Below are 22,481 nucleotides of genomic sequence, written 5' to 3'. Positions count from 1 at the left end.
CTCTGCTGCCATATCTGTCTTGCACGTCCCTACTCAAAATACATGCGTTGTATTGCTCGTATTTACTTCTTTTTTTAAGTTTGTGTATCTTTGTTAGACTGCATGTGAATTTGACCTATTCTTTCATTCCTGGATCAAATGCTTCCAACATCTTGAATTGTGACTTTTTTAAAGGCTTCCATGATATTTGCGCACGTCAAGAAATGCTTTATCACAGGAACAGTTAACAGTGACCCACATGTGGGAACAAGAATACCCATACACTTACCGTAATGCCTGATGGGCAAGAATATCACTCATTGAAGTGAGAATATTAATTAGGATCACAGAGGGCAAAGATGTTGCAGGAATGCATCTGTCAGGAAATTTTTTATCTGTCAGGAAAGATTTGGGGTTGACTTGTTAAGTGTTCTAAAAACACTACTGCAGGACTGAAATACATTGACTTTTACCCCTACCCATGTATTCTTGCCTTGATCATTAAACTGACATTACCCATACAGAGTTTCTTCATGATTGTCAGTAAATCATCACCCACGTGAGAGGAATTGGGGCTTGCCTTTCTGTAAAGAGAAAGTTGTTAAGGAATTCTTGTCCCAGGGAAAAGGCATACATGGTCAATTTCAAGTTCAAAGTCTCATGCTATTTCTGCGTCATTTCTGGAAGGAAAGCACAGGGAATGGAATCACACCAACCTGAATCACACCAGTCCAAGGCAACAGGAGTAGAGAACACAGGCACAGGTCACTCAGCTGTCCACAGTGAGGACTTCCAACCCTGCCACCTCCTTGCATGTCAGTCCCCCTCATGAGCAGATCCCATTCACCTTCCAGAATATGTCACAGAAGTAGAAGAGGACACTGACATGATCAACTAGCGAGTGAAAAATTAACCGGGGCCAAAAAGAGAGGTGCTCACCAGAGTCCATTATACTGTATAAGTAAACCAATAGTTCCGCCTGTCTGCAAGTTTCTTTTCAGAATTCTTTGTGTGTGTGTGTGCATGCACACACGCACACACAAGCACACACGTGCACTTGCCAAAATGAGTGTGTGAACTCTGAATTGGGCTGGCTGGGGGATGGAAGAATGGACACTGAAAACATGAAAGAGCTTGTGTAAGGTACAAAGATCTTGGGGCAGCAGAAACACTGACGCCCTGGAGAAAAGCCCAGAGATCTCACTCACAGAGCAAGCTGTACATGTAAACAGGCATGTAAGTGTAAACATGTATCAGAAAGGAGAGGCAGAAAGGAGAGGCAGGCCAAAGGCACCTGGGGGCAATCACAGAGGATGCGAAGGAGCAGAGGCAGAGTGGGCCAGATTCCCAGGCACAGAAGAGGGGCTACACACGCCCCAAGACACCTGGCTACAAAGGGTTTTCTGTCCTCAAGTGAAGGAACATTTTTTCCGCCACATGACCAGCAATATGAACACAGCTTGCCCTTTTCTGTAAGGTTTCAGAGACTGATGACTCCGTAGCATAAGCAACTGCTACATTCAGAGTTTGCCAGTTTGAAACATCACTCCTTAAAAGGGTGTCTTAGGTTGATCCTCTCACCCCTCCCAGTTCTACAGGCCTGGGCTGATGGGGTAGGCTGGGGTGTGTTCTCACCTGGAGGCTGGATGAGAACAGAACTACTTTGAAAGGGCCTCTGCACAATAAATGGGCAGACTTCAATTCCTCTGGCACTGGTGAGCCATGGCTCTTAGTGGGACACTCTTAGCATCTCTGTATTTAGAGATGTTTCATCTGTAAATCTCTCTCTACACAGAGAATTTGTGTCACATTTTGACATGTGCCCAAATGTGTTCTTTTGAAGCACGGAACTCTATTTCACGTAAGAATACACGCATTAAGTTTTCTTGAATGAAATATGGAATTCTGTATATTTCACCTGTGAAAATCTCACCACAATCCTTCTAAAACTAAAATGAAGTTCTTTATATAAAAATGTATGCACATGTTACTTTCCTATATGAAGTTTGGAATTCTATGTATTTCACATATGAAAAACTGGGTGCTGACTTTTCCACATGAAATCTGGAATTTTGTGTATTTCACTTATGAACATCAGGCCACTGATTTTAGTACACAAAATATGGCATTTTGCTAATTTTATGTATGGAATTTAAGGCAGTGATTTTCCTCTGTTGAGTATGGATTTCCTTATATCTCACATAAGAAAATCTTGGCAGAGACTTAATCCATGAGATAATGAACTTTTTCTATTTCATTTAGGAAAATCTGGGTCGTGATTTTCCTACATGAAATATGCAGTTGTCTGTATTTAATGAATGAAAATCTGGGCACTGATTTTCCTACATGAAATTTGGATTTCTCTACTTTGGCATTTGAAAATCTAGGCACAGAGCTTTTTCCTATGAAATAGGAAATTCTTGTATTTCACATTGAATCGGGGATAAACAAGGTAACATGAAATATGGAATTTTTCAGATTTCTCATTTGAAAATCTGTGTGCTGACTTTCCTTCATCAAGTACAGAATACTGTATATTTAACAATGGAAAGAATTGGCATCAATTTTCCTACAATAAATACAGAATTTTCTATTTCATATATAAAGTGATTTTCATGCTTGAGGTATGAAGTCACTATAAATTAAAATATGAAGTCAATGGTAGTTCAAGGTGATGAATAGGTAAGTCAAAATCCTTGAGGATGCGACCACACTTAATAGTTGAACCCTCCCTGTTCTGAAATTCAGAGACTTGATAAAAATTCTTTTATTCAAAATGGGGGGACAGAAATACTAAATAAGAGACATAACCCTAAGACTTGGATCTTATCTCTTTAGCCACACTGACTCTTCAGCGGGGTTGCTCTAAAAAGCCACATGTAAGAACAATCAGTTTGTGGACACCCGAGAGCTGTGGTCAGCAGGCCTGGTGTGAATTCACAAGTCAGCTCAAAGCCAGGTCAAGAGGGTATTCTATATCCTGGCTGCTACCATTCAAATGCAAATTAGACATTCACGGATTACGTGACCTTGGAAAAGCTGTTTAACCTGGCCAGATCTCAGTGTGCTCATCTATAACACGGGTGTGAGGACATCCCTGATATTCCAGTGGTTGAGACCTTGCCTTCCAATATGGGGGACACAGCTTTGATTCCCTAGTCAGGGAGATAAGATTCCACAAGTCTTTATTTTATTTTATTATTTTATTTTTATTTTTACTTTATTTTACTTTACAATACTGTATTGGTTTTGCCATACACAAGCCTTGTAGTCAAAAAACAAAAACGTTTTCAAAGAAGGAAAATAAAGCAATATTGCAACAAATTCAATAAAGACTTTAAAAATTGTGCACATTAAACAAGAATGTTACTGGAAAGAAGCCCAATGAGACATTAGACTTTAATTCAAAAGACATTAGATTTTCATTCAAAAACCTGCTTTCATTCTACAACTATGTAGCAATTGCTGTTCTAGGCCCCAGTGGGGAGCAGAAGGGATTTCCCAGAGACTTGCAATTCTGGTGGTGATTTTCACTCTCTGGGTTCTACAGACATGAACCTGCAACTCACTCCAGAGCACTCTCATCCAACAGCAAGGAGATCTGCAAGCTTTACTTGCCCAGATTAAACAGTGAGCATAAAACCACTTGGCAAATTAAGAGAGAAGTAGAGAGGAGGGCTGGGGTGGTGGATGGGACACTTTGGGAATCTGGGAGTAGCAGATGCAAACTATGATGTATAAAACAAACAACAAGGTCCTTCTGTATAGCACAGGGAACTACAATCAATATCCTGTGATAAACCATAATGGAAAGGAATATGAAAAAGTATGTGTGTATATAACTGAATCATTTTCTTATATAGTCGAAGTTAATACAACATGGTACATCACCTATACTTCAATAAAATAAATTTTAAAAGACCAAAGACAGAACCTAAATGGAGAGTGTGCCTACAAGTGAACCTAGAGCAGGTAAGCCTGCCCACCACATCCCTAACAAGGACCATGCTAAGAGAACAGGCAAGTTGGAGAGGGATTCCACCACTTCCCGGTCCCCTTTAATTCCTGGAAAGATCCAAGGTTGGCCCTCCCCTATCCAACCACTAGCACTCACACTGCTAGTGTACTTGGTGGTGTCTGCAGTGACATCAGCTGAAGCAGTAGTGATGGGCGGGCTGACAGAAGATGCAAGGGTGCTCACGGATCCTGAGCTGGTGACCAGGGGTGACGAATAGGTGCTGGTCACCAGGGTGATGGTGGAGGTGGATGGGTTCTGTGTGATCTCTTTCTGCTGGACACCAGAAAAAGCAAAGTTTCTTGGTCACCCACCGCCTGGGGAAGGCTGTCCCAGCTGGAAGCTGTGGTGGGAGCAGGGCCCAATCCACACTCTTCGAGTTTCTCTGTTTTCAAGGGACAAAGATTGTCACATTGGCCAAACTCGAGCAAGGCTCCACGGAGCCCTTTCTCAGTAAGTCCTCCACCTGGGTCTTTAGGTTTCTGATAGCTCAAGGCTGCATCCTAGGATGACCCCGCTACCCCTTTAAAGTTTCCATCTAAGAAAACTCAAGGCTGCCAATAGAATTGACTATTTGCTCCAGTCAACACTTAAGGATAGGGCCCATTGCCCAGTCTCTATGGGAGGGCAGAAGCCTACCTTTAAGAGGTACCAGAGTTACCAAACCCAGATATTTCACATGGACCAACACCCCCTTCCCACTTTGCGTAAAAGTGTCAGTTTCCGACTCTATAGAGTTCCCATGATTCCCCCTGCCTATTCCCAAATTCTCCCTTTAAAACCCCAGTCCCCTGTGTACACATTGGGGTTGATGTCAGTTCATTTTGCCCTACTGCAATAGTAAATAGTAGATTAAAATCTATCCTAACTACCTCAACTAGTTTTGGACAGTTTTGTGTATGTTTAACAGCACAATCTGGGAATTAGGAACCATACCATCAGTGAGCTCCTTCTTGCCAGCTCCCAAGTTCCCCTGGAAGGCTCATTATACTTAAGTGTTATAAATTCAGGAGCCTGAAACTGCCCATCCCAATCTGAAAGATCCCAGACCCAGTTCGGCCTTAGCAAAATTTCGGACAGCAGGATCAATGCGGCTGTATTCCCATACTCTGTGTTCAATCTTTGGGTCTTCCTCCACCCCAATCTTTGAAGAGTTTCACTGGGGGCCAGTTCCATATCTGGCTACTCTTTCATTTCACAACATGCTTCAACCCTTACCAGTTCTCCTCCTGATGGTGCACTCAGTATGTGAGAGTTTAAATCCAAGAGCCCAATAATGAAGGATCTCAGTGCAGGTTTCCTCATGAAACAAGACCAGTATCAGTCCTCATGAGAGCCAGACAAACTAGTCCCCATCAGATCAGCACTTTGTTCCGCTTTTGTCCACCCACAAAGAGACTCCAGCCGGGAGCTGTCATTCTGCACTTTGGCAATGGTTCTTGACACTGGCTCTTCTTGCATTGGATGGTGGGTGCTAATCCCTTGGTATTAAGGTATCCTTTATCATACACTTCACACACTCTACTCATTCAAAAATAATGCCCAGGGTTTCGTTAACATGCACAAAGCAACTTACACAAAGGTATTTATTGTGCATTGTCTTAAAACAGATAAAAACTGGAAGCAACTGAAATGTCTATCAATAGGCAAATGTTTTATTAAATAAACTGTGGAATATTACACACCAGTCCAAAAGAAAAAGAGAGTTATATGCACTCAAATGGATTGACCTCCAAAACATGCTGATAGGCGGGGGAGAAAAAGGCAAGGATAGTACAATTTTTATGTTTTCAAAGAGAAAAAAAGTAATAACTTTATGAAGTCATTTATGTATATATATATGTATATACGCACACATAGATAAATATATATGCATACATGAATTAGAAAAAGATCTCATGGTTAACAATACCTCTGAGAAAGGGTGCAGAAAGAAACAGAGAGTCAATAAAGACAACAGATTTTTATGTGTCTAGGCATCCATTTCACCCCGTTTTAAGAAGATGTGTATATACTGTTTATCAAATGAAAATGAAAAAGAAAAAAAGCAAGCTGCCAAATAATTTTTAAAAATAATGCCTAATGGAATGTGTCAGGCCTCCGGGATACAGTGGCCACACAAACAAGGGGAACTAAGCAAAAAAAACAAGGACTATTTTCCTCCTGTCCATGTGGCAAAAAAGGAGAGGGTACCATGGAGAACAGAGCGGGGAGGCTCGGTACCTTTCACAGCCTGTCTCTTCGGATATCTTGTCCCCTGTGAAGACTGAGGCTGCTGCTGCTGCTGGCGCTGTATCTTCTGCACGTGCCACTTTTAGGAGGGCGTTTGAAACCTACTTGATGAGTTCCACACAACCTGCTGCATGGCCAGGGCAGTCTCTTTCGGTAAAAGCGGCCTCAGCCTTTGCACCGGGCTTCCCATGGTGCTGGTGGCAGCACCGGCGGCTGGGCCGTGACCGTGCAGGTGGTGATGGCAGTGGCCGTGACCCTAGCCGTGGGAGTTTGGGAGGATGAGCGGATGAGGACCAGCATTTCAGGGGGCAACTGGCTGCCCACTGTTGTGGATGGTGGAGCTTTACTACGACTGAAGCCAATGCATGAAAAAACAAAACAGAAAGTAGACAGGACTCAGATGACCTGCAGGGTCACCATGCCACTGAGTTCTATGTGACCATCCCAGGCTGCCATGCCAAAGACTTCCACATGAATGAGAACATTCTCACTTTATATTCTTAGGCCTCTTCTGCGGCATGTTCTACCTTAAGACATCAGCTTCCTCGGGTCAGGTGCTTGTTCACATTTGAGATACTTGCCAAAACCTCTGAGGTTCTGAGGCCAACTGACCCAGCCCCTGGCCTGGAGTTGCCCACCTGCTAGCTGATGACCCAGTGGATGAACAGAATCATTGCAAGTACGTTGTTTTACAAAGTTAGAGTTCAGTAAGCACTGAGAAGGACTAACCAAAGTCCATCTGGACATTAACAGGAATGCTTTCCTTGGCCAGGAAACCTACAGAGCATGTACCCCAAGGAAATTGACAGCCTCCCAATGCCCAAAGCACTGAATAACAATTAATCACTGAGAAAGAAGGGTATTGTTTTCATCTCTTCTAATTCCTTCCAGAATAGTCTCAGCATGGTCCTGGCACCTTGACACCTAACACTCAAGGCAACTCACACCAAGAACAGAACAATCCCCAGCAAAATGGTATTTATGGAGAATTCAGAAGAGTTGCTTTTGTTTTGACTGCAGTTATCCACATTGCATCTTTTATTCCGAGCAAAAATACTGTATTAACCTACTGTCTGGTAGTCAAGTTTATGTCCAAAATTGAAATCATTCTTTTTTTTTTTTTTTTCAAAAGAGCTGCTGCTTCAGATAAAAAATATATTAAGGCAGTAATTGTATGATCAGGTCTTGGGAATGCCAAAAATAATAAATACAAGTGACTAGAGTTTGAAAAACACTGCCTTTCAGAGTGTATCTACTGTGATGAACTGGGCTATGAGTGTGGAGGGCAGGATTTCAACAGGCAACAGGGAAAATTTGGAGGAGAACAGTTTTAGCCAAGACATGCCCAAGAATAGGCAGATTTTCACTGAACGAGGACAGACAGTGAGAAAGGCTGGCCAGAATGCAGGTTAGAGCCAGAAGCATTGAGCAGTGGAGAAGGTGTGACCACAAGAATATTCATCTGTGAGGGGAAGGGGGCCAGCTCTGACTGCAGGGGCCCCAGGAACTGGAGAGATGAACATGTAGGCCCAGAGAAGATGCTCTCATGTTCACACAAGAAACACTGGTGCAAGTCAGCATCCTTGATCTCAGACGATGTGCCTGGACACATTGTCACACATTTTTAAGAAGGACTGAAAGTGAAGTCACTAAGTCGTGTCCAACTCTTTTCCAACCTCATGGACTGTAGCCTGCCAGGCCCCTCTGTCCATGGGATTTCCTAGGCAAGAATGCTGGAGTGGGTTGCCATTTTCTTCCCCAGGGGATCTTCCTGACCCAGGAAAGAAACCTGGGCCTCCAGGACTGCACACGCATCCTTTACTATCTGAGCCACCAAGAAAGCCCTTAACACCTCTTTTAGGGCCCAGCATGCTTCTGCTGCATGACTCCATGCCTGTCATTTTTAGATTTCTATCACCCAGAAAAGACAGGAGTTCTTGATTATTCTAGGGGAAACTTTCAGTTAACTGTGGGTCCGTGACAACCAAGGAGTGTGAAAGGAAAAGTGTGCTGACAGGCTGATTTTTCTGCCTGGGGGTGGGGGTGTCTTGGTTGTTACACAACTGGCAGGCCCTCTTGCTTCTCTGGGGAAGAATTCAGCCAACGTCCTGGGCAGGAACACAGGGTGGGGCGGGGAGTAGATCTCTACCTAGAGTGAGGAGCCCCCATCCTTGCCTAGGACAAGCTTTCGGATATCAGTCACAGCCACTGCCCCTTCCCCTTGCAGGGGCAGAAGTGGCTTTGAGCTTGGCCCTTCTAAAAGGCAGAGATCCCACAGGCAAGGCTTCTAACCTGCAAAAGCAACTTAAGTGCCTCTCATTTTGTCCATGTGCTTAAAAAATATTCTGTCTTTTTCATTATGCTAGCTCGATAGCTCCGTAGGCAAAGGGCAACCATGAAAAGGTCCTTTTCCTCTCTCATCTTGCAAAAGCAAATAGCTGGCTTTCTGGCATGTTTACCACTCTGATAGAGTCCCACTGGAGCTCTTTTCCAATTAAAACAAACAAACAAACAACAACAACAAAAACAGAAATATGCAATCTGAAAATATTCCAGGCCTTGACACACCCTTGGGTGTGTCACTTAAACACTAAAATATTTTAATTTCTGAAGGATACTTGCAAACTTCTTGTCCTAGAGTTTTATTGGCTTCCCCTGTAAACCAAGTTATTCAGCCTCTTTTCTCCACTAAATTTTCCTACTATACTATTTCTTCTTAATTTCTTTTATATTTATAATTAAATAAATAAGCTTTCCTCGCCTACGCCGTTCACCCTTCGAATTTCCCTGGATCCACTGGGGCTGGACCCCGGCAAGTGGCACCCAGAACAGGCTATTCGAAGGTAGCTTCTTTGGAGCAAATGCTCCCTCCGGAGCACTCTCTGTTGCTCCACCTAGAGTGATTTAATCACTCCCCCTGGAGTACTTTCGATTACTCCCCCGGTGTTGAGTTTTCAGGATGGCTAGGACCCCACTCAGGGTGCTGCAGACCCCCCTGTAGTATAGACAGGGTGAGTAGGAGTGGGAAGTGTTGAAGGGTTTAAGAGAAACCTGGTTTTGCAGAGGTTGAAAGAAACCTGCTTTCTTTGGGTTGAAAAGAAAACCCACCTTGCCAAAGGTAAAACCCTTGACGAGGCAGACTTTCCTATTAGACAATTTTCTGACATGGGTAACAGTGAATCAAAAGAAAGACAGCTTTTTATAGGAGTAATCTTGCAGTTGCTAACTAAATGAGGAATTAAAGTTAAGAAATCCAATATTCATTCTTTTTTTTTTTTTTTCCATTTCTACAAGAACAGTGTCCTTGGTTTCCAGAAGAGGGCACTGTTAGATACTTGGGAGAGCATAGGGAAACAAAAACTTACCATGCTGAACATGGCTCAGAAAATGTGCCTACTGACGCCTTTTCCTTATGGAACACAATTAGGGACACTCTAGACCCTGCCTCTGAATCTGAAAAAGTACATCTTAAAGAGGAAAGTGCAGACCAAAAGGAATCTATCAAAGAGGAGGGTGAGGAAAAGGAGGCTATACCTAGCCATTGGCAGTTGAACAAAATGCTAGCTGCAATGACTGCTCAGGAAAAGGCCAAAGATAGAGATGAGGAAAAAAAGATCAGTTTTTAGATGAGGAAGATTTCGAAGAAAAAGTAACTCAATACCATTCTAATTAAGGATGCTCCGAGGAGTTTAAGGGAAACATCCCCTATCAGACTAACCACTCCTAGAAATTCAAGAGAAACTTCCCCAGTTAGGCCTTCTGCTCTCAGGAGCTCAAGAGAAATGTCTCCTATCAGGCCATATGCCCCTTGGAGCTTAAGGGAGACAACTTCAATTAATAAATCTGTAAGATCTAAACATCAGACAGTTAAAAGATCTTCAAAATATGAAGACAAAGATATGGCATATTCTGGCCCTCTTCTGCCCCCCACCTCCCTATAGGGGTGAAGGGCCCCCCACTAGAAGTTCCCAGGAGAAGGGTCCTTTTTAGCCCTAATGATGATTTTGATCCTCACCTGGAAGCTTGCTTTCCTGTAATATTTGATAGCAAGCAAGGGGAAAGGGCAGGAGCCATCCAATGGGAACCCATTCAAATGAAAATGATAAAAGAATTAAAACATGCTTGTGCTTCGTATGGGCCTACAGCCCCACACAATTTACAGTTATTAGAAATTTTAGCAGCCAGCTGGATGACACCCTAAAATTGGAAGGCAGTTGCTAAAGCTTGCTTATCTGGAGGACAATTCATACTTTGGAGAACTGAATATGAGGACCTGGCCCCAAAACAGGCTGATAGCAACCTAATATATGGTCCAAAACATATTGTAAAAAATATGTTGATAGGGAATAATGAATATGCCTTACTTCCAGAACAAATGGAACTAGATAAAATGACCCTGCAACAGGTAGCCGCCTGCGCTACCGGGGCTTGGCGATCATTGCCTGAAGGAAAAGAATCAATCTCCTCCTTCTCTAATATCAAACAAAAACCTGAAGAGCCATATGAGGATTTTCTCTCGCAGCTCACAGAGGCGGTAAACAGAGTAATTTCTAATTCTGAGGTAGCTAATATAGTGACAAAACAACTGGCATTTGAAAACGCTAACTCTACCTGCCAGGCTATTTTACGTCCTGTAAAGAAAACTGGAACTCTACAAGATTATATCAGGCAATGTGCAGACATAGGACCCTCAGTGATGCAGGGCGTTGCCATAGCCGCAGCAATGAAAGGAAATTCTTATCAGCAGACAGTACAATCCCTCTTTACAAATAAAAATAACCCAGCACAGAGCAATTTCAGTAACCAATGTAGAGATACCTTCCCTAAAACCTGTTTTTCCTGTGGCCAAGAGGGACATGTCTTCCGTATCTGTCCTCAAAAAACAGCCAGCTCTTATCAGCCAAATTCTGCCCCACTGGCTGTTTCCACTCCACAAAATTTTCCCGTCCCCAAATCCCCTTGTCCTCATTGTCCAAAAGGATATCATTGGGCGAAAGAATGCAGGTCACAGTTCCATAGAAAAGGAGCCTTTTGGGGCCTTCATCAGCAGTCGGGAAACGGATTGAGGGGCCAGCCCCAGGCCCTGACAACAACTGGGGTAGCCTCACTGAACCCATTCATTCCCTTCGTCCCGTCACAGAACTCATCAGAGCAACCCCAGGCAGCGCAGGTCTAGACCTCAGTTCCATCACCTCAACAATATTAACACCAGATAGCCCCACTATAAAAGTCCCGACAGGAGTTAAAGGCCCATCACTGGCAGGCTTGATGGGAATTATATTAGGCAGAAGTTCCTTAGCTATGCAAGGTCTCACAATTATCCCTGGAGTAATTGACTCAGATTATACAGGAGAAATTCAGATAATGATTTCACCCCCAACTAAAACTTTCCAGATCCATCAGGGACAAAGAATAGCACAGCTTTTACTTTTGCCTTACCGCGCTGCCATAGGGCACACAGCTACTCAGAGTGAAAGGCAGGAGAAAGGATTTGGGTCTAGTGATATGGTTTTTTGGATAACAGAAATTACTCAGAAACGTCCTATGAAAACTATTCTGATTAATGGCAAGTCTATTGTGGGATTATTAGACACAGGAGCAGATGTTTCTTGAACTTCAGGAGAAGACTGGCCCAGCTCTTGACCCACACATACTACTGAAAATGACTTGGTGGGGATAGGAAGAGCCCCCAGAGTAGCTAAAAGTGCAAACATTTTAGATTGGCAATTTCAGGATACCTGTGGACATTTCCAACCTTATGTCATTCCTTCACTCCCCTTTACCCTGTTAGGGAGGGACATGCTGTCTCAAATGGAAGTGTTACTTTTCAGCCCTGATGATAAAGTGTCCTCGAAAGTGCTGCAAATAGGCTATGATCCATTGAAAGGATTAGGTAAACAACAGACAGGAATAATTGAGCCAATTTGCCCAACTCCTCGACAGTTACGTACTGGATTGGGCTATCCAAATTTATAATGGAGGCCATTGTTTTTGCTGCTGACCCCATTACATGGAAATCTCAAGATCCGGTGTGGGTGGAACAATGGCCTCTGCCTAAAGAAAAATTACTGGCAGCTAAAGCGTTAATCTTCGAACAACTAGAATTGGGACATATTGAGCCCTCCAATAGCCCCTGGAACACTCCTATTTCTGTTATTAAGAAAAAATTTGGCAAATGGCTGCTTTTACAGGATATAAGAGCAATTAATGCCATCATGGAGAACATGGGAGCCTTACAACCTGGGCTCCCTTCCCCAGTAGCCATTCCAGAGGGATAATATAATTGTGATTGATTTACAAGATTGCTTTTTCACTATTCCCTTAAACCCTGAGGATAAAAAGCGATTTGCCTTTAGTCTGCCATGAGAAAATCTTAAACAGCCTTACTTCCGGTTTCAGTAGAAGGTTTTGCCTCAGGGAATGAAAAATAGCCCCACCCTATGCCAGAAATTTGTTAATGCTGCTCTAGAAGATACTAGGATTAAATATGAACAGGTATATATGATTCACTATATGGATGATATTTTAATAGCTCATCCTGATAGAGCTCATTTGCAAACTGTCCTCCAAGATTTGATCCAGGCATTGACAGATAAAGGTCTAAAGATTGCCCCAGAAAAAATTCAAATCAGTCCGCCCATAACTTACTTAGGAAGAGTCATAAATTCAGAAATAGTGACTCATGCCCCGCTACAATTGAGAAAAGACCACCTTATTACTTTAAATGATTATCAAAAACTCTTAGGTGATATAAATTGGATTAGACCATATTTAAAATTAACCACTGCCAAATTGAAACCTCTTTTTAACATTTTACTAGGGGATCCCGATCCAACCTCTAAAAGACAATTAACTGCTGAGGCTGGAGAGGCCCTAGGCAAAGTAGAAGCAGCCTTATCGAATAGTTATGTAAAAAGGATTGATTTGACGGTGACTTGGCAGTTCCTCTGTCTAGCTACTCCAACGGCACCTACGGGAGTTCTGTGGCAAAGTGGCCCTCTAGAATGGGTCCATCTTCCCGCCCAAACTAAAAAAGTTGTGGCTTCTTATCCCGGTCTAATTGCCACATTAATACTAAAGGAAGGAAGTGGAGCATTGAATTGTTTGGTAAAGAGCCATCAGAGATTGTAATTCCATATAATAAGGAGCAGCTTGATGCTCTTCCAATGTTTGGCCGAAGACTGGCAGATTGCTATAGGGAATTATTGTGGTCAAATTTTGCATCATTTACCCTCGCATGTTTTGCTAAACTTTATGTCCAAACATCCAGTTATTTTTCCTGTTAGATGTAAACAGTTCCCTATTCCAGACGCTCAAATAGCCTTCACTGATGGGTCACCAAACAGTAAAGCCTCCATAGTTACAAGAAATCATCAGAAAGCTTTGGAAACACAAGAAACTTCAGCTCAAAGAGCTGAAATCACAGCTCTTATAGAGGCCTTTTTATGTTTGCAGAGGAGGAATTTAACCTTTACTCTGACTCTCAGTATGTGGTCAGGCTGTTTCCACACATTGAGACTGCAGTTCAGCCCCAAAACAAAACTGCTGTCTTCCATTTGTTAACTAGGTTACAGCAGCAAATTTGGGAAAGAAATCGACCATTTTTTATCAGCCACATTCGGGCTCATCCCGGTTGGCCTGGCCCTTTAAATGCTTTCAATTAATTGGCAGATTCGCTAACCAGGATTTCAGTGGCTTCTGTTTTCCAAGAAGCCCGAGCTTCTCACTTACTTCATCATCAGAATGCCACTGCCTTACGATACCAGTTTCAAATTCCTTGAGAATCTGCCCAAGAGATTGTTTGTTCTTGTTCACATTGTCCTACTACCATGAATACTTTGCCTCTGGGAGTTAACCCTCATGGTCTCAAACCTAGCGCACTCTGGCAAATGGGTGTAACTCATGTCTCTTCATTTGGAAAATTGTCTTTTGTTCATGTAACTGTGGATACCTTTTCTCATGTTATTATTGCAACTGCTCATACAGGGGAAGCAGTTAAAGATGTAATACAACATCTTTTTACATGTTTTTCATATCTGGGCCTGCCAAAAGCTTTAAAAACTGATAATGGCCCTGCTTACACTTCTAAATCTTTTTAGCAATTTTATACAAAGTTTCAAATTAAACATGACACCAGCATCCCTTATAATCCGCAGGGACAAGCCATTGTGGAAAGAGCACATCAAACACTAAAGATCCATATTCAAAAACTAAAAGAAGGGGAATTTAAATACAGTTCCCCCCATCAGATTTTGCAACATGCTCTTTTCATAATAAATAACTTAAATGCTGACTCATCCGGAAACACTGCAATGCTTTGCCATTGGTGCCTGGAGCAATCGAATGCAAAACCATTAGTAAAATGGAGGGACCTCCTCTCCGGACAATGGAAAGGTCCCAACCCTTTATTAACCAGCAGTTGAGGGTATGCTTGTGTTTTCCACAGGATGCAGGGTCTCCGATTTGGGTTCCAGACAGACTGATTTGCCATGTCTCAGCTCCCTGAATACCAGATTCCCCCGCCACTGCGATCTCTAAAAAGGAAGAAGCCTCCTCTACTCCTGCTCCCTACACTGGCACAGGACACGCTGCTGACCCCAGGACAGCAGACATCAGAAATCCCGGATGAGCAAGGAACGGAGCCACCCACCAGACAGATGTCACAACTTCATATATGGGATATTGCTCCCCCTAATTCTTTGCCTCACAGGAGACTGCCAGGACGCCCAGCTCAGTCAACGCAACTAGCCTCCATATCCACCTGGGGACAGATTAAGGTGCTCTGTCACCAGGCACAGGGGATAGTTTCCCTACAGGGGTCTTCAGTCTCTCCTGAAAAGGTGTTTCTTGCCATGCTTGCTTTGCTCTCTTGCCAGGTAAGCACCTCTCCCATTCCGATCAAATATTGGGCGTTTCTCCTGGATCCTCTAACTTTCCAAATTGTTACTTGGAACAGTGACCCCATACAGGTTAATACAGCCAACCTCTCCTTTTGGGAGGATCTTATACTTTCTATATAAAAGACCAATACTCTATTAATTTCAATTATACCTTTAAGGGACTAACAGATGATTTTCCTGTTTGTCTTAATTTTCCTTCTGGCCATACAGGAAACTTTGTTACCAAGAAAGGATGTGTTGGAGCCTCTAAAAAAGCAGTTATGACAGACTCCCCAACCTCTAAATTTGCATCTAAAGGGGATCGGTCTGTTTGGATATTACAAGCTCCTACGCCTGGGGTCCTTGACCCCTATAAGTCCTTGTTTCTCAAAACTCCACCAGAATATCCAAATTGTGACGATGTTGCTCCCTCAGATGTCATATGGAAAACTATAGATGATCATTTAGGATATCCAAGTTGGAAATCTTGTACTTATAATTCGAGAATTGATCACAGAATACTGGAAGGAAGAAATTATACAATTCAGGACGGGAGCAACCCAAATCCAGGTCAGGACCCAGTGTCCGATGATGACTTTATCATAGATTGGACAATTGGAAAGAATATTCAGTTTCTTGGCCATTAGCCGCCACTAGACGGCATCATAATCAATTCGTTCCCCCTATGCTCTCTTATACCGCTAAAGGCAAAACCTTTTGGCAGCCAGAAACTTGGAGAGCCCTTGCCCCTACGGCCCCTATTACTTTAACCCGACCGGAAAATAACTCTATTTACTCTATTTTAGCTTGTCTACCCTCTCCTTATGTTTTTCTTTTTACTAATGACTCTGGAAAACAATATACGATTGAATTATACAGGTGAACCCAATGTAGTGTCTTGTGAACAATGTATGCTTTCATCTTGTTTAACTCCTCAATATAATGTTTGTTCTTTTGTGATTTTAAAACATCCACCCTATCTCATGGTGCCTGTAACTGTAACCACATATTGGCATGATAACCATGGCCTTGCTGTACTGCTACAAGATTTGTAGCTACAAGATTTAACATGGACATGACGGTTTGTGGGCTTACTTATTTTGGGAATAGCAGCTTTGATAACTGCAATTACTTCTGGTACTGTGGCAGCAATATCATTGACTCAACAAGTGCACACTGCCCAATATGTTAATACTGTGTCCAAAAAATGTTTCTTTAATGCTGGCAATACAGGAAGTTATAGATAGGAAACTAGAAATGAGGGTTGATGGCCCAGAAGAAGCAATAATGCATATTGGGACTGAATTACAGAGTCTAAAATTGAAAATGGCTCTTTCATGTCATACTGACTACCGGTGGATATGTGTTACATCCCTGAAAGTAAATGAGGCAGATTTTGAATGGGAAAGAATCAAAAATCATATTTTGGGTGTTTGGAACAGCTCAGATATTAGTTTAGACTTAGGGAAATTTCATAGTCAGACACAGACCTTGGAACACTCCCGATTAGATTTTACTGCCGCAGTAGAAGCCAATGACTTTTCCCACACCTTCTCTAACTTCATTTCTGGAAAGACTATTCTGTCTACTGTTTTCAGCTATGTTGCTATGGGTGCTCTAATCTTGCTCCTCATAATCATTCTTCCTTGTATTGTCAGGATTCTTTGGCAGAGCATTCAGAATCTTGCAACTGAACTGCACCTGTTTTAAAAAATAAAAAAGGGGGAGATGCTGGGAGCCAGCAGGGGAGATCCCACCCATCACAAGGTCATGCAGAGAGACCTGATGGGTAAGGTGAGTCAGGACTCAGGGGTTTCCGCTGGATTTTCCTGAACATCTACCCCCAAAAAACCAGACTCTGCCTGCCTTATTGTACTGTGCTTTTCCACACTTCTGACACTGTCTGGAAAAAGTTAACTTAGGGCTTCAGTCTTCTGTATTTGGAAGGAATGTTTCACCTCAAACCCTCTCTGATGCCTCTCTAACTTGCCTAGTAGGTTCACCCAGACTTTTTTTTTTTACAACTTGTGAATTGTTTACAGCCCCCCAACTGTGAGAGGCATGAAGCTTAAAACATCTTAAAGATACAGAACCTTTTCTAAAGAGCTAAAAATCATATTGGTGACGGGTTTTCACTGTTGAGTCAATGACTGCTGTCAGGCCTTCATACTCTTTATCTTTTAGGCACCTTAAGGATATTAATCGATGTAACTGGGATATAGAAATAGGAATATAGTAGTTTTGATGTTAGCAACACTAGACTTTTGAGTTAATTACTTTTATTTGTTATAAATCACTGTACTCCTTTTACTTGTTATAAATTGTTGTACCTTTGCTATGTAAGAATGTAACTTTATTTAGTGCTTTCTGAGAGTGGCATCAGACTTTGGGAAGAACAACAAAAATAAGTCTTCTGGTTGACAAACCCTTATCAGAGAAAAGGCTGTAAAATGCTAATTGGCTGTCTGGTCAGATGATGTAAATCACCTAAGACTTGTGTATACAAATAGGTATGCAGAGAGAAAAGCCTGGTTTTGATAAGAGTTAGGCCTGCTGATGCTGTGTAACTTTGTATTACCTATTGAGCTCTATGTACAATCAAAAGTATAAAAAGCCTTCTGAACAATAAAGGATGGACCGGTTTTTCAGACTAGACTCTTGAACTAGTTTCTTGAAAATCTGGGTCACCCCGTGTCTCTCTCTCTTTCTCTCTCTCCCTTCCTCTCCTTTTTTGGCTGAATTCCCATCTGGAGTGGGGAGGCTCACCACATCTACTAACTTGCCCCAGCTTTTAAGTCCCGTGAGAGAGGGAGCCAAAGGTGGGGCACCCTCCACTATTTAAACGAGCACCAGTGGCCTAACGTAGATGGTGCAGACTTCTTGTCCTGGAGTTTTATTGGCTTTCCCCATAAGCCAAGTTATTCAGCATCTTTTCTCCACTAAACTTTCCTACTATACTATTTCTTCTTAATTTCTTTTATATTTCTAATTAAATAAATAAGTTTTCCTCACTTATGCCGTTCATCCTTTGAATTTCCCTGGATCCACTGGGGCTGGATCCTGGCAGATACTGATGGTTTACTGGGGGCAGTGGTGGCGGGGGGAGGAAAGGCCATGTAAAATTTCATTTGTCCTAAAACTTTGGGAGTATATACCACTGCAGATGGTGACTGCAGCCATGAAATCAAAAGACGCTTACTCCTAGGAAGGAAAGCTATCATCAACCTAGATAGCCTATTCAAAAGCAGAGACATTACTTTGCCAACTAAGGGCCATCTAGTCAAGGCTATGGTTTTTCCAGTAGTCATGTATGGACATGAGGGTTGGACTGTGAAGAAGGCTGGGAGCCAAAGAATTGATGCTTTTTGAACTGTGGTGTTGGAGAAGACTTTTTGAGAGTGCTTTGGACTGCAAGGAGATCCAATCAGTCCATTCTGAAGGATATCAGCCCTGGATTTCTTTGGAAGGAATGATGATGAAGCTGAAACTCCAGTACTTTGGCCACCTCATGTGAAGAGTTGACTTATTGGAAAAGACTCTGATGCTGGGAGGGACTGGGGGCAGGAGGAGAAGGGGACGACTGAGGATGAGATGGCTGGATGGCATCACTGACTCAATGGACGCGAATCTGAGTGAACTCCGGGAGTTGGTGATGGACAGGGAGGCCTGGCATGCTGAGATTCATGGGGTCACAAAGAGTCATGCATGACTGAGTGACTGAACTGAACTGAACTGAACTGAAGCATTCAGTGCAAAGAATTAGAGGAAAACCATAGACTGAGAAACACTAGAGATCTCTTTATGAAGGTATACATACCAAGGGAACATTTCATGCAAATAGGGGCACAATAAAGGACAAAAACCGTATGGACCGAACAGAAGCTGAAGATACTAAGAGGTGGCAAGAATACACAGAAGAACTATTGATAATGACCAAGATAACCACAATGGTGTGCTCACTCACCTAGATCCAGACTTCCTGGAATGAGAAGTGAGTTGGTCCTAAGGAACCACCAATAAGAACAAAGCTAGTAAAGGTGATGGAATTCCAACTGAGCTATTTCAAATCCTAAATGATGAGGTTGTGAAAGGGCTGATTCAGTAGGCCAGCATACTTGGAAAACTCAGCATTGGCCACACTACTGGAAAAGTTCAGCTTTCATTCCTATCCCAAAGAAACAGCATGTCAAAGAATGTTCAGACTACCAACAATTGCACTCATCTCACATACTGGGAGAGGAATGCTCAAAGTCTCCAAGTCTTCAGTGGCAAGTGAACCAAGAACTTCAGGACACTCAAGCGGGATTTAGAAAAGGCAGAGGAACTTAAGAGCAAATTGCCAACATCCGCTGGATCACAGATAAAGGAAGAAAATTCCAGTAAAACATGCAGTTCTCCTCACTGAGAACAAAAGAGCCTTGGACTGTGTGGGTCACAACAAACTGGAAAATGCTTAAGGAAACACCAACACCAAAATACCTTATCTGCTGCCTGAGAAATCTGTATGCAGGTGAAGAAGCAACAGTTAGAACTGGACTTGGAAAAATGGACTGGATCCAAATTGGTGGAAAGGAATACGTCGAGGCTGTATATTGCCACTTTGCTTATTTAATTTATATGCAGAGTACATCATACGGAAGACCAGCTTCAATGAAGTGCTACCCAGAATCAAGATAGCTGGGAGAAATATCAACCACAGATATGCCTATGAGATGTGCATATGACAACCTCAGATATGAGGATGATACCACCTTTTGTGAGAAAGTGAGGAGGAACTGAAGAGTCTGTGAAGAACTGACGTGATGTGAAGAACTGATGCACTGGAAAATGGACAGTGAAAGAGTTGGCTTAGAACTCAACATTCAAAAAACGAAGGTCATGGCATCTGGTCCCATCACTTCATGCTGAATAGAAAGGCACACAGTGGAAACACTGACAGACTTTACTTTCCTCAACTCCAAAATCACTCCAGATGCTGAATGCAGCCATGGGATTCAAGGACACTTGCTCCTTGGAAGAAAAGCTATGATAAACACAGAGAGCACATTGAAAAGCAGAGACATTGATCTACCAACAAAGGTTCATCCAGTCAAATCTATGGTTTTTCCCATAGTCATGGATGGGTGTGAGAACTGGACCATAAAGAAATTGAAAGCCAAAGAATTGATGCTTTTGAATTGTGGTGTTGGTGAAGACTCTTGAGAGTCTCCTGGATTTCCAGAAGATCAGCCAGTCAATCCTAAAGAAAATAGGTCCTGAATATTCATTGGCAGGACTGATGTTGAAGCTCCAACAGTGTGGCTGTGTGATGTGAAGAACTGATGCACTGGAAAAGATGCTAACCCTGGGGAAGACTGAAGGCCGGAGTAGAAAGGGATGACAGAGGATGAGATGGTTGCATGGCGTCACTGATTCAATGCACACGAGTCTAAGCAAGCTGGTGGGGAGCTGATGATGAATAGAGAAGCTTGTGGTGCTGTAGTCCATGGGGCCACAAAGAGTCATACACGACTGAGCAACTCAACTGAATTGACCTGAACTGAATAATGCTTATGAGATCCAACCACTATAGCTGAGTCCTGGCTCCATCGCTATGAAGTATTCAAAGTGTTGGAACAAATCTGATACAGCAAGTCTCTCACAGGTTCCACAGAACTCGCTAAATATCCTAAATTTCTAACTGGTGACACTGCACTTGGTCTAGTCTAGTACGCTGAGGCATTAACGGTAAAAGCTCGGAGACCAGTGGCTACATTTCTTTATTAAATTAGGAAATATGTCCCCAAGGCCTGAAGACACATCTGAAGCATCTGCCACCACCTCAGAAAGCCAGATTGTAGCTCAGAAATCTCCCCTTCATTCTCCTTTCCAATTCTGCCCGGCATATCACCCACCTGTAGAATTCTGTTCCTAGCCTGGGAGATTCTCTGTTTTGCAGGCTTCACTGAATTCCATGAGTGCCCATCCATTGTCCATATTTTGAGCTGCCTGCTGACTGACTGGAAACATTTGAGGAATGGAAATGAGAGGATGAAGACAGGCCTGCACTGAAATTTATTAAGTTCCATAGAGGGAACCTGCACTTACTTTTAGCTAAGCTGTGTGTTGTTAGTGATCTGAATCCTATTGACCTGATCATCTGAGAGATGAGGATTTTCTCTCTGAAACTGGCACTAAAGGCTTCTATATGATTTCACTTTGGGTGCCCCTCTTCTTCACGGCATAAGCATTTCTATCTTGGAGCATGTATTAAACCATAATGTGATACACATGATAAGCAAAGTACTAAAAGACTGACAAGACAAAATATATATTCTACATATACCACCTAGCCAATCAGCTCATTACAAAATTTTCAAAATAGTAAGTGGTCCTCGAGTAAGACCTGATGACAACTTTGTCACACTTTGTCCTAAATTCACCTGGTGATTGGGAGAGCTCTAAGTGTCTGCTAATTTTCTTTACACAGAAGGAAAAAACTGCTCATACATTTTCTGAGTGTATGTGGTTTTGAAATGAGCCATTCTCTCAGAGAGTCTGTTACCTTGCACAGACTTGAGACATAACTTGCTACTGTAACAAAATAACCATGCACTGAACTTCCTTAGGCCAAGCAGTATTGAAACATTGGAGTTTAAAGCAGAGTTATACTTCATTGCAGAGCAATGCAAGGATATATGTGGCTTATGCCTTTAAAAATCGCAATCTACCTACAGAAACAAAAGACCTATATATAGAAAACTATAAAACATTGATGAATGACAAAAATAGATGGAGAAATAGGCCAGATTCATGGAATGGAAGGATCAATATAGTGAAAATGAATATGCTACCCACAGCAATCTATAGCTTGAATGCAATCCCTATGAAGATGCCAAGGGTAATTTTCAAAGAACTAGAACCTATAATTTCACAATTTGTATGGAAATCCAAAAAACCTTCAATAGCCAAAGCAATCTTGAGAAAGAAGAATGGAACTGCAGAAATCAGCCTGCCTGACTTCACGCTATACTACAAAGCAATAGTCATCAATACAGTATGGTACTGGCACAAAGACAGAAACATAGATATATGGAACAAAATAGAAAGCACAGAGATAAATCCACTCCCTATGGACACCTTATCTTTGACAAAGGAGGCAAGAATATACAATGGAGAAAAGACAATATATTCAACAAGCAGTGCTAGGAAAACTGGTCAACCACTCGTAAAAGAATGAAACTAGAACACTTTCTAATACCATACACAATAAACTCAAAGTGGATTGAAAATCTAAACATAAGACCACAAACTATAACACTCCTAAAGGAAAACAAAGGCAAAACACTCTCTGATGTCAATCACATGCTGAGAGATGAGCATTTTCTCTCTGAAAC

General features: G+C 42.3%; 1 pseudogene; it reads right to left on the bottom strand.

The window, feature by feature from the left end:
• Nucleotides 1–653: 653 nt before the first annotated feature.
• LOC138431237 (MYND-type zinc finger-containing chromatin reader ZMYND8-like) overlaps nt 654–22,481 on the bottom strand; it is a 48,632-nt pseudogene continuing 26,804 nt past the window's right edge.

The sequence above is a fragment of the Ovis canadensis genome, chromosome Y (assembly GCF_042477335.2).
Source record: "Ovis canadensis isolate MfBH-ARS-UI-01 breed Bighorn chromosome Y, ARS-UI_OviCan_v2, whole genome shotgun sequence".
Classification (NCBI taxonomy): Eukaryota; Metazoa; Chordata; class Mammalia; order Artiodactyla; family Bovidae; genus Ovis; species Ovis canadensis.
This window is presented reverse-complemented; position numbering and strand designations above follow the sequence as displayed.